Raw genomic sequence first — 13,018 nt, forward strand, 5'->3', positions numbered from 1 at the left:
CAGCTTTATAAGCCATAATAAAGTTTTCATAAATGTCTGCACAGCTACAGATTGCTGCACCGCCCATGGGATTACATGGCACTGACTCATAAACTTACAGGGTAAAAGGAGAAAGACAGAGAAAAAAATAGCTTAATGTTTTGGCCAGAGTACGTGTGCTTTGTAAGTTCTTCCATGTTACCTCCTCGATACAAGCTCTACTCCACTGACGTCAGGTTTATCTGAAATCATTAAAGCTTTTATAGGCATATATTTGTCCAGACTGTAGCTCTTTATCTTATCTGCCAAATGCTACGCCTCGCACCATTATCATTCTATTGCATTTGACTATGTTATTTTGCAGTGTTTTATCACAATTTCTGTTATGCCCAGATGCCTACAGGGACAGATTTTTCCATGGAGTAGCATTTAACCTTGCATTGACCAAACGTAAACAGAAAAAAACCCGGAGCAATTCCAATAGGGTCCTCTCACCATCGGTGCTCCGGCCCTAAAAACATAAAATGGTCTCAAGTAAACTGGCACTCCTTTTTAGGATAAAAATAAATCTTCCCATACTGTTAACATTGTCAAACTTATGAAGGTGCCCTGGCAAATGAATGTTTTGTTTTTAGTATATTGTTTTGATGTTCATCTGATTTAGTCACTAATAGAGGTATGCTTTGGGTATGTGAGTAAGGTCTGTTGAATTCATATGCTCTGTGTGTCAGCTCAGCAGCCACCATCAAGTTTGCATGTTTGGGAAACAGAACAGCATTGGAGCTCATCCAGCTCCTGTGTCAAAATCTGTCATCACTTTCTTTTATTGATTGTGTGAGTATGGACATATGACATACATAGAGTAATTGATGACCTAGCGGTTACACAAGATCAATTCATAGAGCCAGAAATATTGTCATTTTGACACTGGGGTTCAATCTGATTGTCGATATGTGCAGCAGCAGCGGCCTCAGTTCCCAAGGGCAAGATGGGCCCACGAGGCAAAAAGTTTTCATGCAAATGCAATTTGCATTAGCAATAGTGGCAAGTGACCAGTGAAAAGGAACTTGTGCAACTTGTTGTGATAGATGGCCCAAAGAGGAAATGACATGGGTGAGAACACATTTGAATAGCACATATCAAGATCCCACGGCAAATAGACAGTGACTATCAAAACAGGGTTATCAAAGTTGTGAAATGGGGAGAGGGAGATATAGACACAAAATACAATAAGTTCAACTATTGTTATATCAACCAAATTGATTAGACCTGATTTATAAAGGCGAACACAGATAATGAGCTTTTTGTCAAACTTTTCAGAGCTTTAGGATTTTCTTTTTAAATGATCAAAAAGTACATTAAAGTTGGCATAAAACTAATGTTCTGTCAGGACAACTCTCTGAGAGATTTGCCTTATAATGGATGTGGGAATATGTTCATGTATTCGGTCTTGGTGGAACAGATCTGCTACACTGCTGCTTCTGATATAACACAGTCTCACCCCAAAACGTCACATACTGACGGGTCTTGACCATACGGCAACATACGACGAAAAGGGTACCCTTTAACGTCCATATGTGACGATTCGGGTATGGTTGGGTTTAGGTATGCGTTAGGGTACCGCTAGGAGGCGCTGCTGGTGCGCTTATGTCTGCGTCTCATATTGACGTTATAGGGGTACCCTTTTCGTCGTATGTTGACGTATGGTCAAGACCCGTCAGTATATGACGTTTTGGGGTGAGACCGGGCTGTCTGATAATGATTGTTGCTGCTTCTGCAGAGCAAATAAGACCCGCTACTGCCAATTCACAAACACGCTGCTGTGAGCATGTAAGACATGCTGCTGCTGCTGCTGCACATATAACATACATGAAATACCCCTGTAGCAGATCTATACAGGTGGAGCTGGGGAAGATGGAGGGTTTCTGAAAGCGTGCTGCAGACTGCTAACAGCAAACAATGCCAAGTATTTGAATGTTGAGCAGCAGCTCATTGGCCGTTGATGCCACAGCGACCAATCAGCTGCACTACGTAGATAACAGACTGTGATCGCCAGTGATGGGAATAACGGCGTTGTTACTAACGGCATTACTTTTTCCAGTAACGAGATTACTCTTCTTATCTTAATAACGCGGTTACCGTTACTGCCAAAAAATGCGGCGTGTTACTATAACTGATGAAGCTGTTTTATTTTCATCAGACCAACTAGATCTCTGAACGAGAGGCAAATACTTTTTTTTACTGTTCTTCCTTGGTTAGTGGGTAGAGCACGAGACAAGCGCATAAATGCTGACGATTGGCTGAGGGAGAGTAACATTTCATTGTAAGCCAATCAGAGGTAGAGTTGGGCGGGTGTTCGAAAGCACGCATAGCAGTGATGGGCATTCGGCTCTTTTGACTCACAAACGGCTCTTTAAATGACTCACTATAATATTTAAATTTTTATTACATAATTATTTAATTTCTATAGGCTAAATTTGTAAAAATAGAGTCGGCTCTTCAGATATGCGAGCCAGCTCCCGACGTTCACCTAAAAGAGCCGGCTCTTATGGCGCTTTTCCACTACATGGTACGGCTCGGTTCGGCTCGGTACGGTTCGTCTCGGCGCGGAACGGTTCGGCTCGCTTCGCTTTTCCACTGCGTGGTACGACTCGACTCGGTACGGCACGGTTCGGTTCGCTTTAGATCGGTTGCTTTTCCACTGCAGTTAGTACCGCTTCAAAGTGGGTGGGACTGATCGTTAATAGTTGTCGCCTCTAATTTGTCCCTACACTGTTTGTAGGTCCGGCGGCAATCAACGAGAGGAACGTCTGCACCTCGTCCACAGACCACGATTCAGCCATTTCTTTTTTGGATTTTTTTTTAACTTATTTTGTCAAGTAAATACTCTAAAAACAGGTGCTACTGCGTTGGCTGTTGTCTGGCTATTTAAATCCATAGACAGTATATAAACGTTTAAATCTAGCGGGTTTAGTGTCTCGTGTCGCAAATACAATGACGCTGAAGTGACGATTCTGTCTGACCAATCAGTGATCTGCAGTGTTTTCACGTCACGTTTAGTATCGGTACGGTACGCTTGGAACCTCAACAGAGGTGGTACCATTTAAAGCGAGCCGAAGCGAGCCGTACCGTACAGTACTATGCAGTGGAAATGCGCCATAATGGCGCTTTTCCACTGCATGGTACGGCTCGGTTCGGCTCGGTAAGGTTCGATTCAGCGCGGAACGGTTCGGCTCGCTTTGCTTTTCCACTGCATGGTACGACTTGACTCGGTACGGCACGGTTCGGTTCGCTTTAGCTCGGTTGCTTTTCCACTGCAGTTAGTACCGCTTCAAAGTGGGTGGGACTGATCGTTATTGTAGGTCCGGTGGTAGCCGTGTGCGGCTAAGAGCTGTGCTACTTCCGCTCCTCGGCAACCAACGAGAGGAACGTCTGCACCTCGTCCACTGACCACGATTCAACCATTTCTTGTTTGTTTGTTTTTTACTTTTTTAGTTTCAAGTAAATACTCTAAAAACAGGTGCTACTGCGTTGGCTGTTGTCTGGCTATTTACATCTAGCGGGTTTAGTGTCTCGTGTCGCAAATACAATGACGCTGAAGTGACGATTCTGTCTGACCAATCAGTGATCTGCAGTGTTTTCACGTCACATTTAGTATCGGTACGGTACGCTTGGAACCTCAACAGAGGTGGTACCATTTAAAGCGAGCCGAAGCGAGCCGTACCGTACCGTACCATGCAGTGGAAATGCGCCATAAGTGAGCCGTACCGAACCGAGCCGTACCGTACCATGCAGTGGAAAAGCGCCAAAGCGTGCCGTGCCGTACCGAACCGTACCGTACCGTACCATGCAGTGGAAAAGCGCCATAAGTGAGCCGTACCGAACCGAGCCGTACCGTACCATGCAGTGGAAAAGCGCCAAAGCGTGCCGTACCGAACCGTACCGTACCATGCAGTGGAAAAGCGCCATTAGAGTCGCGAATCGCGAACGACCCATCAAAAGCTAATTCGCTAACGAGTCGATCCATCATCACTAACGCTCATTTGCGAACGAGTCGATCCATCATCACGCTCATTCGCGAACGACCCATCATCACTAACGCTCATGAATTGCGAACGACCCATCATAACGCATAGTCGGACAGGACAGGACAGGACAGGACAGGACAGGACAGGACACACAAGGAACAACACAAGCCAGTCAGTCAACGAGAGACAGGTATGGCGAGATTGGCGACGAGCCCAAATAATGGAGGCTAGTCTCACTTTGTCCCACAGCAAAAACATTTTTTTTTAGATTTGTGTACAATGTTTCATGTTTCTGTTAATAATGTATTGTATTAAGTGTCCATTTCATTATAATATTCAGATTTATCATAAATAATTGAACATGCACATGTATTTTAAGTTCCGTTAATAGAGGTGGGGTCACATTTGAGCATTTAAAATGTTATTTTACTTGAAAGTAACGCAATAGTTACTTTCTTAAGTAACTAGTTACTTTTAAAATTTGTAACTGAGAAACTAATTTAGTTACTTTTTGGAAGAAGTAACTAGTAACTGTAACTAATTACTTTTTAAAAGTAACTTGCCCAACACTGGTAAAGCCGTTGTACGTGCTCGTCCCTATGTAGTTTTCGCTTTCTGCGCATGCGCACTTAAAAAATGGCTGAGGGTCGAAAGAGAAAAAATGTATACGAACTGTATGATAAGAAGAGAAAGGCCGCAGAATATAGAAACAAGACCAGAGTGATTTTGGGTGAATATTTCACACGCTGGCGTGCACTAAAAGCACAGGTTGGGCTTCCCACTGATGCCGCAGTCGCGAAGATTCTACTAGACAGGTAAAGTTTGTCATGCTATTTGGAGAAATCCATTTAAAATCACTGCTAGTAAAAGTTAATGTAAGCTATGATTAGCGATGATAGAGTGTTGCGCATGTGCATTTTTTTAAAAATTGGAGAGGGCGGGTCTTTTCTAAAATTAGGAAAGATCCTCCGCTATACCTTTAAGCTCCACTGCTTTCTTCGAGTGTGCAGTGTGAGAGGGGGAGTGGCCTCAGTGTGCAGTGTGAGAGGGGGAGTGGCCTCAGTGTGCAGTGTGAGAGGGGGAGTGGCCACTCAGTGTGCAGTGTGAGAGGGGGAATGGCCTCAGTGTGCAGTGTGAGAGGGGGAGTGGCCGCAGTGTGAGGGGGGAGTGGCCTCAGTGTGCAGTGTGAGAGGGGGAGTGGCCTCAGTGTGCAGTGTGAGAGGGGGTGTGGCCACTCAGTGTGCAGTGTGAGAGGGGAAGTGGCTGCAGTGTGAGGGGGGAGTTGCCTCAGTGTGCAGTGTGAGAGGGGGAGTGGCCTCAGTGTGCAGTGTGAGAGGGGGAGTGGCCTCAGTGTGCAGTGTGAGAGGGGGAATGGCCTCAGTGTGCAGTGTGAGAGGGGGAGTGGCCGCAGTGTGAGGGGGGAGTGGCCTCAGTGTGCAGTGTGAGAGGGGGAGTGGCCTCAGTGTGCAGTGTGAGAGGGGGTGTGGCCTCAGTGTGCAGTGTGAGAGGGGAAGTGGCTGCAGTGTGAGGGGGGAGTTGCCTCAGTGTGCAGTGTGAGCCAGATTGGCCTGTGGCAAAAGCCAATGTGTGCTTCTTTTACCGATATATTTAACGATATATTTTGCATTTCTAATCCAAACAAAGTCAAATTTGGCACTGCACTTACTCGTGCCCGTAGCGAGACACATGTCAAGTTTGAAATCCATCGGACTAACGGTCCGAGAGATATGATAATAACAGGTATGCCCGTTTAAAATCAGTTTTTGAGTGTGTTTTTAATTGTTGGTTTGGTGTATTTGAGTGCTTATTGTTACAATTACACAGCAAAAGTTCAGTGACATTTTTATTTGTGCATGCCATGGTAGAAAGCAAATACTGATACTGACATAATGACAATAAATATGGAAAATTGAACTACATGGTTGCAAAACAATTTATAATGACATGTATTTGGGTATCTGTGTAAAGGTAGCAGGAGTTTAGATTAGATTAGATTAGATTTACATTAGTGTAAACTTTGTTGTCATTGTGCATATTACAATTATAGAGACAATGAAAGGCAGTTAGCGTCTTTTATGTTTAGTTTGTGAATAGCACAGGCTACCATTACACAGTAGCGATAACGTTAAGCGCACCAGAATAAATGATAATATTCAGAATAAATTATAATATTCAGAATAAATGATAATATGCTCGTAGCAAGACACCGGTCAAGTTTGAAAGCCATCGGACTAACGGTTCGAGAGATATGCGATTAACAGATAGACACACAGACAGACAGTCGGACAGACGTTCCTGTAATTTATAGATGTGCATGGAGGATTTTAACTGTGACAAGATGATTGACAGGCCAGTTTACTGTGATAAGCTGCGGCAGAGAGCAACCGTTAAAGACGCAATTGTATGTGATGGTAGTATGTCCCAAAGCTTGTCTACTTTTTGCTACACACTCTTTTTCTTCACGAAAAGAGTAACTACATACTTTTAGCCAGTTTTAGGGCATAGTATAATCAGAGTGAAACGGCTTCTCGATCAAGAAAAAAAATAGGGGCAGGAGACTGTAAAAAAATGGGCAGGACCTAATTTCAATCAATTTAGGAATTGATTGAATGGTGACAGGTTGTCCCGCCCTTACACCATTAAACACATCATCAGAAAAGAAAAGAGATGTCATTGCAAGAAGGAGGGTAAGTTGTAATTAAAGATTATGAAGGTAAGTGAATTTAAAAAAGTAATAATAAATACAGCAATATTCCACTTTTTTTTTTGGAAAAAAAAGTTTAAGTCGTTCTCTGATGAGAACACACACACAATCCTAAGGCAGTATGTAGAATTGTAAAACACTAGTGTCAGGAGGTATGTTCTTATTCGCAGAAGGAGGCGGGATCCGGCGAACATTCACAAACTTTAATCCAAAATAAACAAACACAAAACGAAAGTTAAGGCGGCAGCCCCTCACGGATGACTGCCACACACACACACACACACACACACACACACACACACACACACACACACACACACACACACACACACACACACACACACACACACACACACACACACACACACACACACACACACACACACACCATAAAAGTCCAGTCTTGGTCCTCTATCGTCTTTCACTGTCGTCGCTCCTCCTTTTATGCTTCCGCTGCTCCGTGAGTTACGAATATTTACTTTTTTTTTTATGACAAATCAAATTCACTCCAAATTCACTCTACTCCTGTCCTGACTATTATTAAATTCTGTTAAAGATTTTATTAATGAATATTATATGACATAAATATAACAAATATAACCAAAAATACGTGAATATTAGAATACATACATTATAAAGATGATTGATACATGCAGGGTTGCCAACGGGTTGCCAACTTTGGGACTTTGGTTGGAGTGAGACTGTAACATTTTTGTTAACCCTAATTTTAAAAATGTCAGTCCTTGTGTAGGCTACTTAGTATAAACCCTGATTTATGCACACACACAAAAACAACTAATAGAATGGAAACGCTTTTTCAAAATGTACAATTCATTTATTGATTGCACTATAAAAAATTAAAGAAAGAGGTGATTAAATAACAATCATAGGCTATAAAACAACAATATCAAAACAATAAGAAATCTCAAAATAAAAGGGACACATGTTACTCCACCTCCCCAGAAAACCACAACACACAAGTTTCACACATTAGGCCTGTTGTATCACAGTGGCACAGTTTGGCCTGCTTCACTACTACCTCTTTGTCATGAGTCGTTCATGAGCGATCCGTTCATTGCGTCTGTCACGTGACATACAATTTCATGACTTGTAGAAAACAAAAGTAGCCAAATCAAACCATCTTTAAAGTTTTGAAAATAATTTTACATTTAATATTGATAAAATATGGAATTGCCCAGTTATTGTAGAATGGACCAATACGGGCTGCCTAACGCTTGGATTTCAATGACCATACGGTCTCAAAGAGAAAACGCGAGATCAGATTATAAAGCGATCATTTACTGCCATCTGCTGGCTAAATTCGAAACCACATGTTGTGACCACAAGTTTCATAGAACTTTCAGCAGCAGCAGAAGTGAAAACACTGACACTCAGTGGTAGGCTATGTTACAAATTATGTTATTGTAACATACTGGGTATGTTACTGACAAACGTTTTTTTTTATCGCCAAAGACCCTAAGGATATCAATCCCCCTTGCGAGGTCCCACTTACTAAACTAAAAAGGCAGTATCCTTAAACAATATGTTTTTATATTGTCATTAGCCTTCTAAAGCCAAGAGAAGAGATTCAAATATTACCTGCAAAATATTCACTTTGTATTAAGTTTTTGTCACTATTAAAGTATTGTCAAAGGTGTAAATCTGTAGATGAACATATTAAAATAAAATTCATTTGTATGGCACTTTTCACAATAAATATAAATAAAAGCAGCATTAACAAATAATTTTGCCTTACAACAAACCTAAAGGCAAGGTGCAACCAAGCATCTGAATATTCTGCAAATTGTGGAGGAAAACAAACTAATAATTCACCCTAATCATTTACCAAAACAGGAAAGAGTACCTTAGAGTTAATCACTAAAGGGGTGAGATCTCAACATGAACATACCATTTTGTCCATCAGTATGATACATGTACTGTTGTATGCACTCAGATTTATGCTTTATTTTATTTTAATGCTTTCCCCACCCACACCACTAAAACACAACGATATACAGTAATAAACCACAGCCACAGCTCAAATCCTAACAACTAAATATACTTTGTCTGAAACCCACTCTAAAAAAGATGGTTTATATGTTGAAATGGTTCTTTGTGTTAGAGTTTAGGGTTCTTTATTCCCGCCTTTTTGTTTTTCAAATCTGTAACTGTCAAAGCCTCCTGGTTAGTCATACTGATTTTGAGCTCAGCTATACAATACAGACTGTCAACATAGGCTACTCTCAACAGGTAAATAATTAATTTCTTAAAATGTCTATATTATAACTTTAAAAATGGTAACAAGCATTTCCTAACAATAGTGGGTTTTTTTCTCTTTTTAGTTTAACAGAACATGTAAGTGTGAGCAACTATGTTCAGTTAAGGATAATCATCTTCTCTTCGCCACAAAGTAAGTGACAGAGATATGGAATTTATTAAGACTTTATATCACTTTTTTTTCATGGTAAAGGGCTCATACTGTCCCAATGAACAGCATAAATGCCTCATTCATTCATTTATTCATGCTGTCCATTATTGCTAATTTTGGCCTTCATGAACATAATTGTTTTTAGATAATCAAATGGAAGAGACACAATGTAACTCTAAACTCAATTGTATATTTCAGATGCTGTCACGTATCATATTCATAACCTCATCATCTACAGAGATTTCACAGGAAATTGGTCTTCATTACATCTATATCGTGCTCAGTGTCAATTGTTATTTATTAATGCATACAGCTAACCCTAACCCCTAACCCTAACAACTGTTGTTAGAGCACTGTCATTATTGCTAAAATCTGCCATGCCAATAACAAATAAAAGTACCTTTGACACAACATGCTGTTTATTTTATTTTATGTAAAACCTAAATAGGGGCAACAAGATTTAAGACCAGGTAGAGGACTAAATATATATATATATTAATAAATAACATAAAAATAATAGTATTAATAATAATAATATGAAAATACTAATATTAATGAAAATAAATATTGTTGAAAAGGTTATTTATAACAGCATTAAGGTCCTGTATATAGCACTTTCAAAGCATGGTTCTTAATGGAACTTTATAAAAATGGTTCTACTTAAAAAGGGTTCTGCTATTGTTACAAGCCGAAGAACCCTAATTTGGTACTGTTTAGAACCATTTTTCTTAAGAGTGAGTTCCTCAAAAAGCAGACCTAATGCCAACACAGTCACCCCATCACAATCTTCCGGCAAACTGTCTGGGCAGTAACCATACCATGCCACAAACCACAACATGCTCTGCCCGTCAGGGCAACTACATATTATGATGAATTTGTGATTAGTTCAAAGTGCTGCCATGTGCTGCTGATCACAGACAGCGTATACCTATTATGAGAGTCAACCACAAGACACTAGGCCTACATGTCATTGAGACACAAACCCACACCCAGCAACCACATAAATGACAAGAGATGTCAGCATCACTGATATATCTAGTACTGGAAGGCGCAGCACCTAACATTCATCATTGCACTGCACTGCACTGCACTGACAAGCAACTTTTAAGTTTAACAGCATCTTTGCATTTTTATAGGCTATTTGCATTTGTACATTATTAGTGTATTTTCATTATTAGCTATCTTTTAGCCAACATTATCACAATACATTCCAAAGCAAATTATGTCATTTTTTATTCCACTACAAATAAAACATATTGAGACTCACTCCGTAACGTGATAGTGATGTCTTATTCATGAATTAAAAAGAAAAAAATCATTATTTTGTGGGATTCTTTTTGATCTGGTTTTGATGACAAATCACAAATCACACTGATTTGTGATCACAAATCACACTGGGTTGCGTTTCCCGTACAAGAACGTAACTCGCTGCTTAACTACCATAGTGCGATGCATCGTTGAAGAAATCAAAGTCACGGCCATAGACTGTTTCCCGAAACCGTATTGTCGCAAATTGATCGTTCAACCATTTTGGTTAATGATGTCATGCATATGGTGGTAATAAATTATTTTAATTAATAAGTTTGAGATCGAAATGCTATAGATGTTTTGCTGTAAAATTATGGACATGGCATCTAAGGACTATTTCTTTCCAATATAGGCTCGCTCTTACGTAGCCCACAAGAGTACGTTCGCACATGCGCATTGCGCACTCTTCAAAAAATGCTTGCTTATTTTGCTCAAGATAAGGATTTATTAATACCACATGTCATGTAAACAATAAACTATATGCTTAACCACAGGTCGAGACCTGTCGTTCCAACCACACAACTTTGCGATGCTGTTTGCGACTGTTCATTGAAACGAGTTTTAGGAAATAGGCTACAGACTCATTAAGCTGATAACGACGTAACTTGCGCGAGCATTGGTTAACGATGCTTTTGGGAAACACACCCCAGAACGCCAGAATAATTCACTGCCAAATTGAACAGATTTGATTACGGCTGAATCAGAACGTAGGCCTCTTGTAGGCCTAAGCTTTCCTGCAATTGTAGCCGAAAACCGTATGGGAAAAGAGTAGGCTATATTTCCGAATTTACAGTATTCATAAAACAAAAAGTAAAAAATATCAGGATGACCTATAGTGCACATCCAATGGACACTTTATACAATCCACTAATGATCATGGTGTGGGGAGTATATCTTTGGCATACTTTCGGCCCTTGTACCAATACCAATTGAGCATTGTTTAAAATTCCACATCCTACCTGAGTGTTTTTGCTGATCATGTCCATCCCTTTATGACAGTGTACCATCTTCTGATAGCATTTATGTTATAACAGTCACAAAGTATTCAAAATAAGAGAGTAGGTGATTTTTGACACAGAGCTGTTCTTGCATCAACAACTCACTGGTTCAGTAATCAGATCCAGTTCCAGTTCACGACTTTAGTCTGACTCAAAATGTGCAGAAGAATTGACTGATGATGTCAAAAGTAAGTGACTAATGCAAAATTGTATTATTATTTTTTGGTCTCTTAAATTAAAATTATATTTTAGGTTATACATAACTGTAAGTTGTGTGTGAACTAAATCTGCTGTAAAATTCAGGGGAAATTGTGAATATAATATGAAACACAATGTTGATGATTGACTAGGTTTATAATAATTCATAATACCAAGCCTTTTAATCTTTATACTTGTTTTGTCTATAGGACATTAGCCCCCTCTCTCCTTAAATGTGAATTTTGAAGAATTTGATGGAGCATATTAAATTGCAATTAAAAATGTACTTATGAAATAAAATAAAATAAACTGGTCAACTGATCAGTACTTTTAATACTCATAGGCTACTTACTATATTTTTGCTGGAGTAATATTTCATCCAAGTATATTGTATTTTATCTCAAACACATGATATGTGTATTTAGAATGCATGCACTTTCACAGATGAGTGTGAGATTTGTATGCATGTCTGGTCTTGCAGAACCTCTCATTCTCATCTCATCTGTATCTCACGATTTCTCGTTTTGCACATGCAGTCTCTCTGTAAGCAGTTGAGTAATCAGAAATAAACCCATCAACACGTCAGATAAATCCAGCTCCTCTGTTCCCCATCATCCTGCTTCATTCTTCTCTCCTCGAGTCCCATCCAGTTTCTATGAATGTGACTGGCAAACTCTAAACTGTCTAAGTGCTACAAATAAGATAATTATTAACTGAAAGACAGGCAGATGTTAATGATCAAAACTCAGAAAAGATTTAGCTGTAGTTATGTTTGAAAAAACAGCAATCAATTCTGAACATCCTGTCCTAGATGGCGCTCATTCGCTTCTCAAACGCGACCACCCTGAACAGCACAAGATGTTTGACAGATGTATTAGACAGACAGTCAGGCCGTGTCATATCCTCACAGAGCTTTCATTGTCCCCATCCTGTGATGGGGAATTTGAGGACATTTTAGAGCCAGAGCAGGGCAGAAATTAACAATCACGCGTCATAAGCGCCTTTCAAATTGCTCAATTAATAATTTCAAAAGGAGAAGAGTGGCCACAAAAGTAGCTGACCACAGAGCACTTGTAACATTGCTCAGCAGACATTATGCAAATATACTTCATCAGACATTGTGGTCGTGTTGGTTCCCTCTCTTTCTTCTGCTCTCCTCTATGACACAAAAGAATGAGGCCATTGAAGAAACCTCTGTTGGCTGAATGACAAAGAGATGTTCTGCGCATTTATGTGTCTCAGTCACCAATTATATCATTCTTAAGACCATTACTACATTTTATTACCCAAGATTCAGTTTCTAAGGGAACAAAACACTGATTGAAATATGGTTGGAGAACTTTTTGAAGTCCATTAGCTTTGGTTAAATAGCTAT

At 40.0% G+C, this 13,018-nt stretch overlaps 1 long non-coding RNA gene across 1 annotated transcript; it reads left to right on the forward strand.

Annotated features, from left to right (window-relative positions):
* Nucleotides 1–8,921: 8,921 nt before the first annotated feature.
* LOC306992446 lies at nucleotides 8,922–9,472 on the forward strand. Its single transcript, XR_013796286.1, has 3 exons — nucleotides 8,922–8,961; nucleotides 9,054–9,121; nucleotides 9,338–9,472. It is a non-coding gene; the product is annotated as an uncharacterized lncRNA (long non-coding RNA).
* Nucleotides 9,473–13,018: the final 3,546 nt, after the last annotated feature.

The sequence above is a fragment of the Phoxinus phoxinus genome (genome assembly GCF_949152265.1).
Source record: "Phoxinus phoxinus genome assembly, chromosome: 2".
Taxonomy (NCBI): Eukaryota; Metazoa; Chordata; class Actinopteri; order Cypriniformes; family Leuciscidae; genus Phoxinus; species Phoxinus phoxinus.